The 20,873-nt window shown below is 49.4% G+C and overlaps 1 protein-coding gene across 2 annotated transcripts in view; it reads left to right on the top strand.

The window, feature by feature from the left end:
* Lrfn2 (leucine rich repeat and fibronectin type III domain containing 2) overlaps positions 1-20,873 on the top strand; it is a 168,751-nt gene that overhangs the window by 2,705 nt on the left and 145,173 nt on the right. The gene's annotated exons all lie outside the window — the stretch shown is intronic.

The raw sequence follows: 20,873 nt of genomic DNA, 5'->3' as shown, positions 1-20,873 counted from the left end.
TGTAGCCAGGAGGACTGTGGGACCGGTTTAGGGAGCCTGTCTGAGGCTGAACCGGAGAGAAGGTTGGATCTGGAAGACCTGTGCTTCAAATGTCAAGCCTCCCTGACCCAACACTGCTCCGGCCCTCCCATGGACTGAGGTACATCCTGCACCTCGACTGTGAGCAGGGGGTGCAGCGTTGTGTAGCCCTTCTCTCTCCTCCCTCCTATGCTCTGCCGCAAGCCCCCTTCCTAGCGGTCCAGCTCTGGTCCAGTGTCTGCCCCGAAGGTAATTCCCAATCTTCGTGCCCTCACCCATGGGAACACAAGCAGTAAACTGATCATTTCTGGCACAGTCGCTGGTGCTGCTGCTCTGGAGGCAGCTCCTAGGCACAGCTCCTGGTGCAGGACAGGGTCTGTCATGGCTGGAAGGAGGCTGCTATCCGATACCTTTCTTTGAAGTATGGGCTTTTTCCCAAGGCCTAGAAATGTGAACGGCTGGGGAGCGAGAGCAGAGAGCATGGAAAGGCCAGGCTGAGGAGAATAGGGGGCTGAAGGAAGGGAATGGGATGTGGATGGAGGTAGGGGTGCTCTAAGACCCTGTGGCCCTGACTTGACTGTTTTCTTACTTCTTGTTCTCAATCAAAGTAAAGTGAAGGGCTCGGGCTTCTGGCTTCCAACCGTCAGCCTGAAGGGTGGAGCAAGTTTGTTCTTTTATGCTGCTCTTCTTGCTGTTTTTGGTGTGTGGAGAAACTTCTGAGCTCTCAGTCGTGGGGGTGGGGGTGGGGTGCCAACTCAGGGACAGTTGAGCATTGATGTTGGAATTCGAATTGCTTTCAAAAGTTCCCCTGTTCTGAGGCAAGGAGGACCACAATGGCTGACCTGGGGGAGTCACAGTCCGATGGGAGAGGCGCGCATACACACACACACACGCACACGCACACACACACACACGCACACACGCAGAGGATCTCATGGATGTTTCTGGCCAAAGGAAATGGAAGTAGGCTTTTACAGTCCTTTCGTCACATCCTGGGATAAAAATTAAATTTGGATAGGCCACGGTCAAATTCTGATTCTGCCTTATTCCTCTTAGTCACTTGAGCCCCATGGTCTCACCCCCATGAAATGACACAGTCATGCACGTCTGGCCAATGTGTGCTGACCCATGTTTTCCTGGCAGGCTCCATACCCTTTCTCAGATCCCAAGAACTACCCATCCACAGGGGAAAGCAGGGAGGTAGGGAGAGGCTGTCCGAGACGTGGAAGATGAAAGACGGAGGCTTCATCCAGCTTCCCTGCTTCCCTGCTCCTTCAGGGAGCTCTCCAGAAAACTTTGGGAATTGATTTAAGGCCTGCAGTTTGACCTCTGGGGCCCAGGCAGCTGCTTCTCTTCTTCCTTGTGTGTTTTGGGGTCTTCTAGCCATGAGTGTCTGCTAGGGAAGCCAAGCTCTGTGCCTTACAAGATTGTTGCCTTTCCCTGCCTGAGACTTGAGTGCGAAACCCAAACCCTTCCTCCTCCGGCCCCTGATGTCTCCTCGGCACTCTGTCCCCCACTCCACCCTGACCTCAGAGATACCCTCAGGTGTTTGCTACCACATCTGACATTCCCACTTTGGTGCAGAGTTGGCTTATGTGTAGTTCAGGCTACCCTTATGTCTTAGTCTGAGGAGTGCTGGGATCCCACGGTCTGCAGGGGCATGAGGTATCTTGAAAGCATACATTCTAAAACCCCTGTCCGGCTCAGTCCTGCCCTGGCTGTGAATCAGGCCCACATGTCTAGAAACAGACACTGGACAGTTGGACACTCAGAGGAGGCATCGGCAGGATCTCTGAGGGGAATAGTGGGTGAGCACCCAGCATCATTTACAGATCTTTTCTCTGTCTCACATGTGGACGGAGGCTAAGCCTTGACCCCAAGGCCTGGTTTCTGATGTTAGGACTCACTCAAACAGTTGGTATCTGTGTCAGCAAAAGGCCAAAGGCCCAGGCTGGGGCTTTGCTGGTGGGTTTCTCTGGACTAGATTTGGGTGGGCCTGCCCTTCCCATCAGGCATTGGACCTGGTGCTGGGCACTGCACCTCCTGGGGACAGCACAGTTAAGGTTGCTGAGGGCAGCCATGTTGCTGAAGAAGGACCCAAGGGTGACAGAGGGTGTGGCTCCTGGGCCGATGCTTCTCTGACTTTTTTCATCTTTACTCCTGGAAGGACACTTTGCAGAAACTTTTTCCTAGCCATTTGTCCCACAGGATTTAAATCCTGCAGATGTACTGTTTCTCCTTCTGCGCTGGGCGCAGAGCCTGTTTTACAGAGGGCTAGGGGAGGAGGGGTTTGTTTATTTGATTTGTGTAGCCTCTCCACCAAAAAGCAGTTTCCCCTCTTGGGGGCGATATTGTCCCCGCTGAGTCTGCAAGTCTTAGGGCTCACAGACAGAAGCAGAGGACATGGATTCATAGATCCAGGGGCAGGAAAAGCCAGCAGATGCTAGAGACAGATTCCTGCTGCCTGATGACCCCAACCCTGAGCTACAGACAGTACCAATGTAGCTTTTCAGCCATCAAAAGCTCTCTTGTCCCCTCCCTCACCCTGTTTCCTGGGTAGGATTCTCAGGTGGAAATAGGAGGTAGCTAGGATGCTCTGTCCTAGAACACAATGCTAGTCTTTGAGCAATCAGAGGATGGCTTCAGAAAACAAAGGTCAAAGATAAAAACATTCCCGGCACCAGGCTCATTTCAGTATTGAGGCCCCCCATGCACAGAGTAGTTTAAGTAGCATCCTGTGCTGCTCAAGCTGTGCTCTGTGGATCATGTTTGTGCTATCCCACCTCCTTGCCTGGTAAAGGGAGGTTGAACAGAAGACAATATTAGAGTTCTGTAGAAGAGACGCAAGGCTGTGGTCTGGCTTCTGAACCCCAGAAATCAACCATCATCGATTTAGATAGAGCCAGGTCTGCTGTTTGGAATACCCCCCCATGAGCCAAGGGAACTGGGGACCCAACAAACACTAGGACACAGGTGGTAGACCGAGTCAGAGAATGAGGAGCAAACCTGTGTACTTATCATCCCTCTGTGGGATAGTCTGCAGCAGGCTAATGACTGTCCTATATTTACAGTAACAGGCGGGAACTGGAGGGCTCAGAGAACTTATTACTTGATATCCTATACCCATCCATACCCCTCCCGTGGGAGCTGTCCCCAAGGCACAATGGCAGGAGCTGAGACCTGGGCATTCCAGAGGGCCAGCCTCCTTTCTGCCTTAGATCATATCTCTAATAGAAGTCCCAAGAAGGACTGGCGATGTAGCTCAGCTGGTAGGGTGCTTGCCTAGCATTCGTGCCCCATGGTTTGATTTCTAGTACTCAATAAACCAGGTTTGGCTGTGTAGTACTGTCACCCAGCACTCAGAAGTGGAGGTGGAAGGATCAGAAGTTCAAAGTCATTGTCAACTATGTACTGAGGTTAAGGCTAGCATGGGGTACATGACACCCCGGAAATACAGTATCTCTTGGTTTCTCTTCCTTGTCTGGGACCTATTTCCTATTCTTATCTCCAGACCCCAGTGTTCCACTCACCACACTCAGTTGCCACTAAGGACTGAGGAAAGATACACACTCTGGAGGTTCCTGCTGTAGAACGGCTGTAAACGAGGCAGCATCGTGGCATGCTCTGGTCCCAACGTGTGCAACAGACGTGGTCCTTTGGCCACCCGCACTGTTGGTAGGAACTTGGGGAGTGAACTAGGCCCAGTCTAGAACTTAAGTTCTGTACCCGAGGAGAGAGAGGGAGAGATGTGGGAACCTGAGCACATCTGCAGCGGAACGGGTCTGGTGGGTGGGGTATGAATGACTATAGGTCACGGCGACAGTAAGTATGCTGAGCCCTAATGAATCTGACTTTGGAGTTGTGCAGTCTCCAGGTGACGAGGGTAGAAGCCATGTCTAAACTTTGAAACTTCCATCAACCCCTAAGAGCCAGGAAGAGCTTCAGTCAAGCCCTGGATGTCTTCTACCTTCTCGTCCTCACCTTCAGAATGGGGTCTGGATGCTCTCCCAAGACCCTCCTGAATCGGATTGGTTATCTTTTCCATATGTTCGCTTTTGAGATAGGGTGTCACTATTTGACTGTTCCCAAGCTCTCTCTGTTGACCAGGTTGTCCTTGAACCCACAGAGATCTGCCTGCCTTCTGCTGGGATTCAAGTCCTGAACTACCACACCCCATCTGGTCAAACCAGTGATCTTTTGATTTACAAGTTGATGGAGCAAAGGTACTTCTGCTGACCTATTTCAGTCCCAGAGTGACGGAGCTGAGGACCTGTGACCTCTTCCTCATCCTCTGCCAGACAACACTGCTCAAATGCTTCTCTTGGCTTGGTGCCCTGCTCTGGCTGGGTTCCCCTTGAAGGACTAGAATCTGGGGATGCAGCTGAAGGCAGCCATCTCTTTCCTTGTTGACTGCACACAAACGCACACTCACATTGAAATCCACCCACCTACAGGAGTGCAGAACTCACACCTGCATGCCCAGGTACACGTAGACACACGTTGGGAGTGCACATGAATGCATGGAAGTGAACAGCCTATGTGCACTCACAAGACACGCATTCTCACACACTAACCTATATATACACCTGCACGCAGAGGGATACCCTTACATTTCATCCCTCTAAGAACACCACCCACTGTACAAAGAACGTCTTTGTAGTTCCCACACCCCCGTGCTTACATTGTAGGATGAATGAAGATGGATGAGGGATATAGACAAGGTGGCAGCAGGTCCAGCAGGCATCAGAGTTCACATAGGCACGTGCATGTCCCCTGTCACTGAATAGGACTAGAGGATTTCCTGCTCTATAGAGTACTCAGGGAAGCAGGAAGCTTAAATCCTAACCATGGGCTAATGATGGGAAATTGGGGGCTGGGGTGATGTTGCTGGGTGGTAGATCTGGCCCTGGAGATCTCCTTGTGGTTCAGGACATATGCTCCCTAGCAAACTGGTTGGTGGCCCTTCTTTCTTCCTGTTTTTGATCTGCACCACCTCTAACTAACGTGTCGAGAAGGAAGGATTGAGCTCTGTCTCAGGTGGGGCAAGTATTCTCATCATTACCCATCAAACTTTGCTCCTCAGAGGCAGGACTTGGCATGGTCTCAAGGCCTCAGCCCACATGACCGCTTTCCTTTACTTTTTTCAATTTAGTCTCAGTGCCCACCTGGCTTAGTCTCTTGCATGTGGTCCAACTGTTTCTATGGCGGTTAGGCCTCTGTGGGGTTGTTAGCAGGGATCCTCAGCTCTGGTTGGTTTCTGACATTGTTCTTCATCTGCATATGCATGTGCCTGTGTGTGTGTGTGTGCGCGCGTGTGTGTGCACATTCGGGATTCCCCTGAAGTCACTTATGATCACCTGCATGGTGTAAAATTGATCATGGTGATGGTGAGGGGGATGATACAATGTGGTGGTGATGATGGTGGTGATGAGATAATAGTGGTGACTGTCGTGGTTGGGTTGTAATGATGATGATTGGAGGTGATGATGATGGTGGTGATGGGGATGGTGGTGGTGGTGATGATGATGATGGAGTTGGAGCTATGGTGATGATTGTGGTGATGATGATGATGAAGATGGTGAAATTTAATGACAATAGAATAATGGTGACTTCAAGGATGATGATGGCAGTGGTGGTGAAGTGAAGGTGATGGTGATGATGGAGTGCTGGCCATGATGATGGGACAGTGAAGATGATGATGGAGTAGAGGTGGTCGTGATGATGAACTGATGAGGAAATAACGATGGTGATGATGGTGGTGGTGGTGATGATGGTGGTGGTGATGATGATGATGATGTTGGTGATGATGTTGATGACGATGATTGAAGGGAGGTGGTAGTGATGATTACACCAGTCTATGGTATACCAGATCACGTGCTGCACATAAAGACAACTTAAGAAACAAACCCTCAAACTACTTCCCAGATCCCCCCCTCCAACCTGACTCTAAGCCGACGCCTTACCATCTTACCCAAGTAGACATCAATGAGCTAAAGCGATTGGGGCCATGGTCTTAATTTAGGGATAGCTGACCCTAAGGAAACCATTTAATCTTCCTTATGGCTTGAGTACTTGCGTCATCTGGATTGGACTGAGGAGAACTGAGGGAGAGACCCTAGAATAAATCCTGGATGCTCTGCCCAGCGTCCCAGCTTCTACACATGTGATGACTATGGACTATTATGCCCAGAGTGGAGCAATGCCCTGTGTGTAGAGAGGCAAGAATTAGAATGTGAGACTGTGACCACATCTGTAGTCAGAGTGCACATTGCTTTGGGGGAAATTATGATATTTTCCATGGCTAAGATTTGTCATTTCTACCAAGCTTACTGGGCTGGAGCACACACACACACATTGTAATGACTGTACAACCATTATGCATGAGGGGAAGTCGAAAAGAAGGAAGTTATCAAAGGACTCTTATTTCCTGAGGTATCACCACCACCACCACCATCATCATCATCGTTACTATTATTATTATTACTATGCTATCCAACTACAGTGTGTTTGGGGAAAGGGTTGTAGGGGTGTGGGAGCAGACAATGTGGGTTGAGGGTGGCACATATGGGTTCACAATGACTCCAGTGTGGGAGATAGCCCATCCCCCACATTACTGGCTCTCCCTTGCATGTCTTAGCGAAACTGTATAGCGCAGTGGCAGAGATCCTCACAGACAGGCTGTGTCTACAGAGCATAGCATGTTGAAAGGTTGGGCGTTATAGCAGATCTGAGCGTATATTGAGCCTCTGGGCACTGTAAGGAGTGCCCCCAGCATGGAGAATTGTTTCCATCCTCTGAGAGTTTAAATGTGGCATGTGGGGCTGAGTGTGTGTGTGTGTGCTAAGTTGAGACAAGACATGGTACCTCTGTGGAGACATGAGGCCTTTGACTAGACCTCATTGTGTAGAGAGTAGGTCAGAAAGTCCCATATCCTGAATGGTAACATCTGTGCCCTCCCCAGGGCTGACCCCATTATGGGCACAAAGGACTCCTGAGTTTTGAGGTAAAGGGGCTGGAAAATTATTGTGAGCAAGGAAATAGCTTTGGGCCTTATGCCCCCAGAAGAAGGCTGGACACCCCTTGTGAGAGGGGACTGTGCTAGGTAGCTTTGTCAATTTGACTCAAGCAAGAGTCATCTGGTTAGATGGGATCTCATTTGAGAAACTGTCTCCATCAGATTGGCTTGTGGGCATGTGTGTGGGACATTGTCTTGATTAATGATTGACATGGGAGGGCCCAGCCCACTGTGGGCTGTGCCACCCCTGGGCAAGTAGTCTTAGGCTGTGTAAGAAAACAAACTGAGTAAGCCAGGGAAGTAAGCCAGCAACATCACTCCTCCATGGTCTCTGCTTTGGTCCCTTCCTCCAGTTCCTGCTTTGAGTCACTGCCTTGGTTTCTCTTAGTGATGAGCTGTCCCAGAAATGTAAGATAAGCCCTCGCTTCCCCCAACTTGCTTTTGGTGGTGTTGTCTGTCATAGCTGTAGAGAGAAAATTAGAACAGGATGCCCACAGCCTTGGGTTTCAGACAACTGTGGGACTAGGGAAGGGGTGAGGAGAAGTCATGAGATGCATGTCCAGCGCGAGGCTTGGGCTGCTCATGAGTGTGAATGTAAGCACCAGAGAAAACAGGAGTCTCGCAGTATGGATGAATGGGTATCAGCAAGAGTCTGAGAGGAGAGGTGGGCTGGGCCACTCTCTATCCACTACACCGTCGGGCCATGGAGACTGAGGCCCGGCCCAGGCTCCCTTCCCAGGACAGAAGTCCAGACTCTGAGCCCAGTTTGAGACTCTATGTCTAGGTTGTTGAGTAGAGTGTGTCAATCAAAGACTCAGCTCCCCAGAATAACACACAGATGGAGAGACAGAGCTGTGGCTCACACATTAGAGCAGGGATGGCTGGGATATCTGGCCCAGCTTTGGGCAGGTGAGTTATCTCAGGCCAGGCCACCTGCTGCTCTGTCACTGGGCAGTCAGGCCCGTATTTACTGTTTATTGGTTTTTAAATTGCAGTACCACATCGATTCCCTGTTTCACTTCAGCCCTTATTCTCTCTCTCTCTCTCTCTCTCTCTCTCTCTCTCTCTCTCTCTCTCTCTCTCTCTCTCCTTTCTCTGCATTGCTGTGTCTTTCTCTGTCTGCTCTCCTTCGATTTTGCTTTTAATGCAGGGTGTTCTCGCCATTGTATCCTGTTACCTAAGGTACCATGCTTATATTGTGTGCACGTCATATCTTCTCCGGTCCCTCTGTGCAGCCTTTTCATGCGTTAAAGCTGAACCTGTGGCTTGGCTAATCTCCGTTGAACCCCACGACACAGAGGAAGTATGGCATCGTCTACATTTAAATGTGAAGAAATGAGTGCTCAGAGAGGCTAATGGACTGACCAGGTCACGTTTGGGTTGTTGGAGGTTGTAATAGTGGTTTCTGGCTATCAGGGCTTTGTGTGAGCCCAGCACTGCACTAATACAAGCTCGCTCACTCTCTCTTTCTCTCTCCCCCTTCCCCCTGTGTGTGTGTGTGTGTGTGTGTGTGTGTTGTGTACGTGTGTGTTTGTGTATGTGTGTGTGTCTGTGGGGTGTGTGTATATGTGTATATGTGTATATGTGTATGTGTGTATATGTGTGTGTCTCTGTGTGTATATGTGTGTATATATTTGTATGTATGTATGTGTGTGTATGTATGTGTGTATGTGTGTTTATGTGTGTATGTATGTGTGTGCCTGTGGAATGTGTGTGTGTGTGTGTCTGTGGTGTGTGTGTGTGTATGTGTGGGTGTGTGTACACATGTGTATGTATAAGCATCTGTATGTGTGTATATGTGTATATATGTGTGTTTGTGTGTGTATTGTATGTGTATATGTTTGTATATATATATGTGTGTGTGTATGTGTGTTTCTGTGTATGTATGTGTGTGTCTCTGTGTACATATATGTGTGTATGTATTTGTATGTATGTGTTTGTATATGTCTATGTGTCTTTGTTTGTGTATGTGTTTGTGTGTCCTTGTGTGTTTGTGTGTGTATGTGTTTGTGTGTGTGAGTGTGTGTGTGTGTGTATGTGTGTGGGGGCACAAAAGAAACTCTCAACTGTCATTCTTTACTTAGGTGTCAGCTACTTTGTTTTTGAATAATGTTTCTTGCTTTCCTGGAGCTCCCTAAGTAGGACAGAATGGCTGGCCAGTAAGTTCCTGGAATCCACCTGCCTCTGCCTCCCTGGTCCTGGGATTGTAAGAGTGGAACGCAGGCCCTTGTGCTTACAGGGCAAGCACATTACTGATGGAGCCTTCTCTCTAACCCTGCCATAGGCTTGACTTGTTGATGCTATACTCTATACTCTCACTGATTGTCTGGGATGGTCCTGTCAGCATGTTTGACAGATGAGGACAGAGCAGCCAGAGAACTTAAGTAGTCTACCTGCCATTACAGTAAGATTGCAGGGCTTGGGATTCAAATCCAAGAGCCAGTTTTTGCATCCATACTCTCAACCACTGTTGTCCCTGGTTGTGAGTCTAAGATGAACTAGGGACCTCGGGACCTCGGTCACCCGGGTTCAGGGACCGGAAGAACATGGAACTTCATATGCCAGCCTCAGCCAGCTGTCTAAGAGCTGTGGTCTTAGCCTTTCTCTCACTGAGCCTGTGTCCCTTTGTAGAGACAAGAGTTCAGGCCAATACTAACACCCTTAAGGCTGCCCTGACTAATGACTAAGTGAACGGTTCCAGCAGGCTCCAGGTTCTGGAACGCAGTGCTCTGTGCTTAAACCCTGGTTGGTTCTATGATTCACACACATCCATTTTCTTTGCAAAAGAAATAACAGGTGTGCATATGGGGAAATTGAGACCGCAAACTGTCCTGGGAGCTGTCATAGGCTACTGAAGTTGGGAATTCCTGGGAGCAAGACTTTCAGTTTTAAAATTCAGGAGGGGCAGGGTCACCAGGTAGTACAGCAAACATGCACCTGAGCCAGGACTTGAGCACTGCGTTCATTACCCTTCTCACGTATTGTGAAGTAACTCAAGGGAGGAAGGGGTGGTAGTGGCTCGCAGTTTGAGGGGATACAGTCCACCATGGTGGGGAAGACACTATGAAGGGAAGGTGAGGCAGCTGCTCAGAAGGACATGAAGGCTGGTGCTCAGCTCCCTTGTTTTTATTCACTCTGGGACCCCACCCCATGGAAGGGTGCCACCCGGTTTTATTACTTATTATTTATGTGTCGCCATGGTCTTTCTCACCTCCATTAAGCCAATCTAGAAACTCCCTCAGAAACATAGCCAGATGCTCTTTCCTTGGTGTTTCTAGAACCACCACAAGCCCCCTGTGTCCAAGGGCAGTTACTGGGCACCTATGGGGACATCGCCTCTCCTGATGCCTGTAACCTTGGTAAGCAAACTCTAGGGATGCCGTTGTACCTTGGTCTCACCGTAGCTATGAATTGGGCAGTGTTACCCAAATGATAAGGAAGAGGCGAGATCACAGTCTAGAGTCAGCAGTGGCTGCAATGTACTTGGAGCTCCGGAGCTTGACCACAGTGACACATTCTCCAGACCTCTCTGTCACAGCTACCTCATTCAGCGTGTCTTCATCCTAGCCTTGGGTACTCTGGATTGACAGGAGCATTTATCCCCATCAGGAAAGGCTCAGGAAGGTCAGGTGTCTTTGCTAAAAACCACACAGCTTGCAAGGAAGTGAGAAACAGGGAGCCAGTCTCATCCGGGCTGCTCCTGTTGTCTTATATGATAACTGGGCTGAGGCCCCATTGCCTCGAATCTATTAAGGTGTAAGGTCCCAGTCTTCCAGGGCCAGACACACAGAGGGCAGGCCAGATGGACAAGGCGGGAACGTTGGCTCCTCATTTCATTTGATGGAGTTGTCACTGTCTGATTCTTCCCCAGCAGGGAGAGGAGGCATGTCAGCCCTCCTGCTGGCTGCACATCTGCTGATGATAGAAACCCAGTGGCCTCCAAACCAGGTTCTCAACGGACGGACATGGCTGCATCCCATCCCAGCTGGGGCTGGAAGCAGAACCGGCTTCATCTCCCTGGTCAGGCAGCACAGACAATGTTCATGCCAGGCTCGCTCCCAATGCAGCCGAATAAGAGAGTTAAAGGGACAATGACAAGAGTCTATAAATTCTGAATGATGCTAAGAAGAGTTGCCTGGGCCCTAGGATCCATAAAACCCACACGGCCTCCTGTCAGAGTGATTAATGGACCCTTCTTCTGTTGTCCAGTCTCCCACATAGAAGAGACCTTTCCTTTTTTAACTTCTAAACAGTCCCATAATCCTTAGCAGGACATGGTGGTCTTGAGGTCATTCGTAGGGATGAACCTCCAGTCTCACTGTACAGTTAGAGGAACTGAGACACTGAGTGGGACTATGATTTGGATAGTGGCCCTGGTTCCTCCGGGCTCACCCAGGAAGCTCTCACCAGTGTCCACGTTGGGTAAGCACAACCGTGTGCTGGGCCCTGTTCTGAGCGCACCGCACTTGGGATCCATTTCATCCTTGGTTCCTCTGTGAGACTGGTTGTGTTACTGCCCCTGGGTGCTAGGGTACATGGTGAGGAAGCTGACAAGAAAGGGTCTAGGGAACCCCCTCACCATCACACAGCTGAGCCAGGCTTTGACCCTGTGCTCTCCTTTGAGATGTTAGTCAACTGTGCAGGTGGCAGGCCTAATCAGGACACGTGAAGCACAAGCGCTGTACAGAAGGGAACATGGCATAAGATGGGATGAAAAGAATGTAGGAACCAGAGCATCGTGGGGACTGCTAGGTGACGCTGTCTTCTAGATGCGAGGGGGTTGCTGCCACCCATGAAATCTCAACAATATGGTTTCTCTCACAAGACAACACCAGTCAACATGCCTACACAGATGGGGGAGATCGTCACAAGACCCACTCCTAAATAAAGAACTGAAGGCAGCCAGTGGCCACTGAAGGAGGGTTTCCTCTAAGGATAAAGCCCTTTGATAGTTTTCCCATTCTAAACACATGTACATATGGGCAATATGGGTAACAAAAATGGGACCCTAAACGTGTGTGTGTACGTGTGTGCATGTGTGTGTCTATGCGTGTGTGTGTGCATGTGTATGTGTGTGCGTGTGTGCGTGCGCGCGTGTGTGTGTGTGTGCGTGTGTGTGTGCATGTGTGTGTATGCGTGTGTGTGTGTGTGTGTGTGTGTGTGTGAAGCAGGAATAATCATAGAAGAGTTCATGAATTCGAGATGGGATAGAAGACACAGGAAAGAGTTGGAGGGGTTGAAGTAACATAAATACAGCACTAAGAAATTCCAAAAAATTAGGATTTAGACTTTATAAATGTGTGGACAGAATGCCTCATGGCTGTAAAGAGGTGCAGCTGTCCTAGGGGTGGGGCTGTAGCCTGCCTCTGGCCAGTAGCTGAGCACCTGGGCCTACCCTGTTCTGGCTTTCTGTAGGCTGTGGCTTCAGCACTTTCTAAGACAGACAGGCATCTTGGAGCAAGCAGGACAGGTGGAGTCTTCAAAAAGCGGCCCAGAGTCTAGCACCAGGAAGCTCAACTCTGCCCAGACTCCAGCTGGCATGCGTTTGGTGTCCTCCTCAGAGCCTTTCTCTCCCGCTCCTTCCTTCCTCAGAATGTGGCTGGAGATCTCGAGGCAGCTCATGGCTTCCAGGCCCACTGGTATACCATCTACATCAAGCCTCTGTATTGACCCTGACTCTAAGCTCCCTGTGAGAGGCGGGATGAAAGCAGGAACCGCATTGCCCATTAGGCACTGGAGCTATTGAAAACATCTACCAGTCCCAGGAATCCTGGGTGTCTGATATTTCTAGTGGACTGGATCATGGCTCTCTCTGTTCCTCCTGCTCTGTAAGGAGGGGTTTGGGCTCTGTGGTGTATCTGCAGCTCAGCCCTGCTGTCCCATCAGGGGGCAGTATGGAATAGGGGCTCAGCTTCCAGGGACAAGGGACTCTGCTGAGGGTGCAACATGTGTAAATTCCCAGATCTAGGAAGGAAGAAGCTGGGCAGTTCAGCCCTCCATCACATTCACATGCGGCTGGGGGACGTTTGTTGAGTTCCTGGCATCGCTTCTTGCTCAGGACAGAGGTTACTTCTACTTGGTGTCTCCCCTAAGGGTGCTGCAGGACTGGTGGGGAGGCAGAATGATGGCTAGGTAATCGTCTACCGTGCACTGAGGTAGGACTGGAGACATGAGCTGAGAAACTTGAAGGACATTCAGGGGGAGGTGAATCAGTCTTAGCCAGGTGTCATAGGTCACCACCATCATGCTTAGCACTGCCTCTGGGTCCCTGTCCCTCTAACTCCTGCACACGGGCCCTGTGTGCCCATTACAGGAACTAAGCAGCACCCAGACAGAAGGAACTCTGCACCCTTACCCCCTCCTCCATGCAGGGCTTGGTGCGCCCTGGGTGCTTCCTAGACTACATTGTACATCTTTCCCTTTCCTACCTCTGTGCTCTCATGCTCGAGGCCCTCTGTCTGGAATTCCATTTCTCTGCCCTCTCCTTGGCCCTCTTCCTCCTTACCGTCCTTCGAGTATCAGTTCAGATGCCAACGCCGATCTAAGGTTGGTTTGCTCGCACTCTCAGGGCAGTTCCCAGTAGTGCTTTGCGCATTCCCCGCTTTTGCTCCCGTGCTAATTGTATCTCTGCATCCTATAAGGTGTGCGAGGCAGAGTGGGAGGGGACCAGGAGAGTAGAGAGTATCCAAGCACAAACTCTGGAGCTACGTAAATGCAAACTCAGACACCGTGCGACTCTCAACGCTTCTCGTTTCTTCATGGGCTCGTTCTGGTCCCTCCCTCAGAGCTGTGGTTTGGGTTAAATGAGTTAATATATGGAAAGCACTTAAAACGGTGTCTGGTATATGGCAGGTTCTCAACAAACATCAGCTACCGTTATTATTTTTATATCCAGTGCTTAGAATAGTGCCCGACTCAATAAATATTTGATGATGGGTTGAGACACCTGGGGCTGAATCTCGAAAGGAGCTGAGCAAGGTTGGTAAGAGAGAGCCGTGGTTCTACTGGAATCACCTATGAGCTTTAAACATCACTGGGCCCTAAGCTCTGCTCCCAAGAGAGTCCCAACTTCATCATGCTAGGTGTTGCTTGGCCGTTCACGTTTTAAAATCTCCTTGGAATTCTGACGCCTGTAGAGAACTACAGACATAGGAAGACTAGCACACTGACAGATTTGCTGGAAGAAGAGGGACCTACGTGAAGGGAGAGTGAGGGGCGAGGGCAGGGAGAATGAAAGGCCAGGGTAGCAGGCTAAGTAAATGTTTGTGTGAGGCAGCAGGACTCCTCTATAATGTATGGAGTAGTTTTCTTCTAGCAACTCAATCTTGTTAGTCCAAACTTAAAATCCTTCTTTGCTACCCACTGGCTCTCTGCTGAGTTGTTTAACATGGCACTTGGGGCCTCCCTGGCACAGTCACAAGGGGCTCAGGGTGCAAAACGTGCTCAATGCAGTAACAGCAATTCCAGACTAAGCTGGTGCAGGGAAGGCAGAATAAATCCTGGGCGTCACTGGTCCTAGAAACAACCAAACTCAAAGTATGTTACTCTGGACTGATAGAAACTCATCTCGGGTTCTGGTCATTGGAAGACCATGTCCTTTGGTCTTCAGGCCAAACTTCTGAGTGAGAGTAGGTAAATTTAGGTTCCCCAACCCCTGAACCTGAGTGATCAACTCAGAGATCCTTCTAGACCCAGTTTCTATTCTGACGCTGAGGTCTTAGAACATTTTGTAGATCCATCTCTCCCTGCTTCCAAGCAGGTACTGTTTGCCACTTCCGTGACCTCATCCTGGAGAGACATCTGTTTCAGCACTGGTTGGTCTATTTTCCCAATCTCTGTCAGCTAGACCTGGGTGTGGCTCATATACACTGGTCTCCAGTTCCTCCACCAACCATGTGAATCAGAGCCGCCTCTGGCTGGCATAGTGGCTTGTAACAAAGTGGCCTGAGTCTCCTCTGCTGAAGAATGCACTCTGCCAACACTTGGAGGCAGCCTGCTGTGGTTTCAGGCAGGTGGTGCTGTGTGGAGACGTTGTGTACCCTTCCTGAGGTGGGGCCTAGCTGCTTTGAGGTTCACATCCCACCCTATTTTCTATCCTGTATCTGCTTCCTGGTCTTTCCAGATGTGAGCCAACAGCTGCATGCTCACCCCTGCTGCCGGTATCTAGTCACTCTTTATGTAGTACTGTCTCAACCTAGATCGACTGTATCCCCTCAAACCATGAGTCAAAATGAATTCCATCTCTCTTAGGAGTTTCTTATCAAGCATTTGATCACAATGACGAGATAAGTAACCAAAGCAACCTGTGGAGGGGATGTTCAACCTGACTCTGCTGCTTATGTGCTTGCTGACTTTGGGCATCATTTGACCTCCTTGAGCTCATGCCATGGCTAGCTCTAGTTGTAAGCTTGACACAAACTAGAATCAGCTGGGAAACTAGTCTCAGTGAAGGATTGTTGACATTTGGTTTGTGTGTGTGTGTGTGTGTGTGTGTGTGTGTGTGTGTGTGTGTGTGTGAGGTGGGGGTTGTTAACTGAAACAGGAAGACTGAGCCCACCGTGAGTGTCACCATCCCCTAGGCAGGGGATCCTGACTGGTATCACAGTGGAGAGATAGAGCTGAGCATAGGCAAACAAGCAACTTCATCGCTCTCCGCTCTCCACTGTGAAAGTGTCTACCTTAAGTTCCTGCCGTGTGTTGTGATGGGCTGTAACCTGGAACGGTAAGCTGAAATAGATTCTTTTCTCCTCTAAGATGTTTTTTTGTCAGTTTTTTATCAGAGCAGCAGAAATGAAAATAGGACAGTTTCCTTTTCTGTGGGAGCAGAAGTAGGAGCTCAGAGTCATTTGGCCCTCACAATTGCAGGCTATGGCAGCTGCTGTAGATAAGAACTGCTGAACTTCCTGGCACAGAAAGGCTTGAACACAGACCAACTCCCGCTTCCCAGGCACACAGGCAAGAGATTCACATAGCACAGTCACAGTCCTTGTGTCTCGATCTGACTGTGGGAGGGTGAGAGGGAGAAGATAATGATTTCTTAAGAAGCCTAGGCCAACTCAGCCCAAGGCAGACTATGACGGACACTTAGATATCTGATGTGGGAGTCTTAGCCTGTTGATTTTGCTTGTATTATTCATTTTAGAGATGAGGTATCATGTAGTCCAGGAGGACATCAGACTCCGAATACAGCCAAGGATGACCTTGGATTTTTGATCCTCCTGCCTTCACCTCACAAGGGCTGGAATAACCAAAATATGCCACCATGCCAAGTTTATGTATAGCTGGGGATTGAACCTGGGGCCTTTATTCATACTAGGCCAGTGCTCTGTCAACTGAGCTACAGTCCATGTACTTAAGGAGCAAAAGCATAAATGTATTCTTCAGAGGGATAAAAATGGAGAGAGAGCTGAAAGCAAAGAAAGAGAGTGGAGTTTACAGGTGAGGGACAAGGTGTGTCTTGTGTGTCAGACAGGACCCATCCAGGCATGACTGTTCTTCAACAAGCCATCTCCAGGCACCGTGGAACACTGTATCATTGTGGATTTTCCAACAGATCTTCATGAATTCACTCCTGAAGTCAAGTCCCATGGAGCCTCTGATGAAGCTGCCTCCCTCTTGCTATATTCAAAGCACCCCTGCCTTAGTTGATCATGTCTGCATGCTCGTTCTCCAGGCCTGATCGGGTGGGGGCACAAAATGTGTGTCCTCATACTGTGTCAGCTGAGTGGAGCGTGTGAATCCACTTCTCCCACGTGTCCCTCATCTCTGGAGCTGGAATTCAAGACAGAAATAAAAGGAAGGAAGAGTCGAGCTAGCTTTGGAAAGGGGCTTTTACGTAGGGAAGTGGTCCCTTGTATCCATATTGTACAGCCTGTAGGGGCTGTATTAGGGAGCATCCTTCTTGCCCCCTCTTTTAGCCAAGGCCCTACATCCTCACTGCATCCTTTTGGTGGGCAGCAGATGGAGACCACCATGTTGGTTTTCCTCTCAACCTTTCGAGACAATGATAAGGCCAAGGGAAGATGATCTCCTTCTTTCCTCATAGAGCCAAGGGCATGGTTCATGATTCCCTTCTCTCTTCCCTCTTTCCTAGGCGTCTCAGAGGCAGAGCATGCATCCTGACTGACCTAGGAGCTTGTCTTATCCTCTCTGATGCTCTTCTCATAGCTAAGTTTCAAAATGGTGGGAACAGGAGCGCCACCAGGCATTGTGACTGGGATGACAAATGAGCCTGATGTTTGTGTCCTCCTTCAAATGTGTTTTGTGTTCAACAGTCACCATGTTGATGTTTATCATGTCAAAGGGGACTTTGTTGACTGGCCTTGAGTTTCATGCCTTCTGCTAGGTCCTTATGGGAGGCTACTGTGCATCTACTGTTTCTTTTTTAGGTTACATGTTTCATAGTTCTGTTTTGTGTGTACACATATGTAGATTCATGTGGAAAAGCACAAATACCAGGGCATGGGTGTGGATATCAGAGGCCAGCCTGAGGGAGCTATTCTTTATTTTGACCATGTGGCGAGAGTGGTATTCCCTCTAACTAAAGGTTAGGACTCTGTCTTAGAATTGGACAGACCTCAGACCAGTTTTCTCGAGGCTTCTCTAGGAACAGATGAACGTTAGATTATGTTTCTATCTCAGACAGAGTTTTGATCCAGGTCTGTCCAGCCCCATCAGCAAGCCATATATATAGGGAGGGAGTGTTTCAGGGATACTGAGGTGGGATGGCAAGAAGGGTACCACTGGGCTACACTGATGGTGATGATGGTTGTCAGGATCATATCTAGAATGAGACACAGGTTACCTTAGAGAGGAGAGACCGCTGAGGTAGTCATGCTGTGGTACAGGTTCCTGTGGGTTGAAGAGATGGTTGTTGAGGTCATGGTATATAGTGGCATTCCAGTGGTATCAGTGATACTGGTGACTATCATGTACCAGCACATGGTTCTCCCATTTGTTTGGTGGTGAAGATGACCGCTGTCGTCATGACATACTATGGGTTGTATTGCATTGATGGAGCAGATGACTTATGGAGTGGATGACTGTTATGGTCATGGTGTAGCCTAGGGTGCCAGCTGGATGACTGTTGTGGTCATGGCGCACAGTAATACTTTGATTGCACTAACAGTAGAATAGAATATATCTTGGGATTCTGCTTACAGCACAAAAAATGGCTGTTGTTATCATGGATAAGTATGGAATTCAGATTGCAGGAGGTTGAAGTCCTGGTCATGGTGAAGGGCAGTATCCCGACCATACTGTTGATGAGGTGGCTGTTATGGTCATAATTAGGGTGGGGCACGATTGCATCGATGGAGGAAATGACAGTGGCTTGAGCTTCTGACTGCACCGATAGTAAGGACAGCTGTATCGCCGTGGGGCAGGAAGTGGGTGCTGCTAGCGCTAATGGTGGAGGTTGCTATGTGGTCACGGTGCACGGTGTGTGCCTTTGGAGTAACCAGGTGAGGGCATGAGCTGGCAGGTGGTGTCCATGGTAACCACAGGGATGGTGAGGGCAGGGAAGGTTTTGAGGACACGGCTGGAGATTATGTGGGGATTGTAGCTCCCTGATTTCTATTCTTGTTTCTTGATGTTCTGGGAGATGAGGCAGCTTGTGACATGTTTCCAGGCTCATGACAGGTGCCTTGTGCCCAGAGGGGGAGGCTGCCATGTGGGACTCTGCTGCTTCCACCACAGCCTTTGCTTTGGCTCTGTACCAGCTTAGAGGAAGGAGTAGGTTTTGAAAAGCAACAGGTGATGTTCTGATGTTCAGCCTAATGGAAACCCCTAAACCACTGATCCACCCAAGGTCTTTGCATCATGATACATGACTGGAGATTGACAGGAAACCCTGGTAGAGGAGAAATAAGGACTCAGGCAGCCTGAAAGTCTCAAAAGGAACCCCCTGCCCCCCAAGAGCTTCTTGGATGTCTCTACTGTTGTTCCTATGAATCTGGGTGAGCGGGAGAGAGAGACAGAGAGACAGAGAGAGTTGTGAGCCAAACAGAGAGATGACCCTTGCACAATTCTGTTGGCATGCAGAGAACAAGTCTTTAGACAGATGAGTCCACCTATCAGCTTAAAGGCAATTCCCAGAAGTCATGGGTGGGGCCAGAAGCCAGAGGGTGGTAGGTGGCACTTCAGGAAAGCCCTGAAGTTGATCTTAAGGAGATACCCCTGTGGCTTCCTCTTATAGGCTAGTGAATGTCAGACTCACCTGCAGCTTCTGGACAAGCATGGCCAGAGATAGGCCTCTTGGGGTTAATGGTGTGTGTGTGTGTGTGTGTGTGTGTGTGTGTGTTTGTGTGTGTGTGTGTGTGTGTGTGTGTGTGTGTGCGCGCGCGCGCGCGCGCACACACACACATACATGCATTTGTGCCTTGGCATACACAATGGAGATTTTCTAGTTGGTCTCTAGGGAAGCCTTTATCTTCAAGCAGTGACAGAAATAGACCTGAGTGTTTTCCAGAGGCTTCTCTAGCTGGTTACTATGAGCGTGTTGGCAGGACCACGGGCTTTGTGCCTGCTTCTTTTCCAGTGACCAGGGCTTCTTCGGGCCTCCAGGGCAGCATGGGAGACTCCTATAGGTCTTTGACCCTGGCTGGGACCACAGGATGTTGGTAAAATAGCCGCTCTCTAACCTAGGTTGACCTTGTTTCTACTTGTAGATATGAATTGGGCATACTTTCCCCTCACTCCCTTCTTGTCTCCCCCTCTGCTCTTTTGCCCAACCCTGTTCTGTTCATCTGACCAATTCTACAGAATCTAATACTGTCTGCCCAGAGCATCAGCTGCAGATGCTGACAAATGATATTGGCTCTCTGAAATCACAGTGAATGAGAGGGTAGATTTGGCCATGGGATGTGTCTTCAGTGTCAGTCAGTGGTCTTCATATTTGACTGGGAGTCCATCGTAAATCCCCGGGAAAGTGACTCAGTTGGTTAAAGTGCTTGACTTGCAAACCTGAGGACCTGAGTTTGATCCCTGCAATCCCACAGAGGGGAAAAGCCAGATATGGTAGTGCAGGCTTGCAACCTCAGGGTGAGGAGGTGGAGACAGGAGCTTTGCTGAGGCTTGCCAACCAGCTAATCTAGCCTAATGGATGAGTCTCCAGGCCACTCATAGACTCTGTCTCAATAAAAGGGTTGGGATGGTACCCGGGAAATGACTCTCAAGTTAATCCTCTAACTTCCACACGCAACCATATGCACAGACATCAAAATACAAAGCTATGCCACACATTCGACGACACCTACATACAAACATTTGCGTGAAAACCCAGGCCGTACTCACGACACTCACACACTCTCAAGGAATCTTAATTGAAACAAGAGTCTGTGAGCCACATCCTGGCTGAGCATTGTGTCTTTGCTCTGGGCTCTACGGCCTTGTCTTGTTCTTTCAGCATGCTGGTCATGACCCACTGAATCAATTTCGTGACCATTAATGGGTCATAGGCCATGGTGTGATAAGCTTACTTAGAACTACAGGCCAGATCCGCTGGGTGTGGGGAACCTGTTCCGATTTGAGTCCAGAGATGGAGCTTCCTTCTCGGGGTGCGTCTTCCCTTGAGTGCATCTTCCCCTTGGCCGATGCAGTGTTGCTAATGCAGAACCTCATGCCAACCCTGCCTTCAGTTTCCTTGATGCTTCTGCCCACTATTTCTGAATAGCTAAGAGTTTTTCCTTCAGACCATACCCACCTAGCAGGAACGATGACTCAAGCCTTGCAGTCTCTGGGCTCAGTCCCAGAAAGAGCCCTTAGGACTTAAAATGCTGTGTCTTGAAAAGGGTGAGCAATGGCAGAGGCTCAGGCTACCAGCTCGAGCTGAGGGTTCAGG

The sequence above is a fragment of the Rattus norvegicus genome, chromosome 9 (assembly GCF_036323735.1).
Source record: "Rattus norvegicus strain BN/NHsdMcwi chromosome 9, GRCr8, whole genome shotgun sequence".
NCBI lineage: Eukaryota > Metazoa > Chordata > Mammalia > Rodentia > Muridae > Rattus > Rattus norvegicus.
The sequence above is the reverse complement of the archived record's forward strand: the minus strand, read 5'-3'. Positions and strand labels throughout refer to the sequence as shown.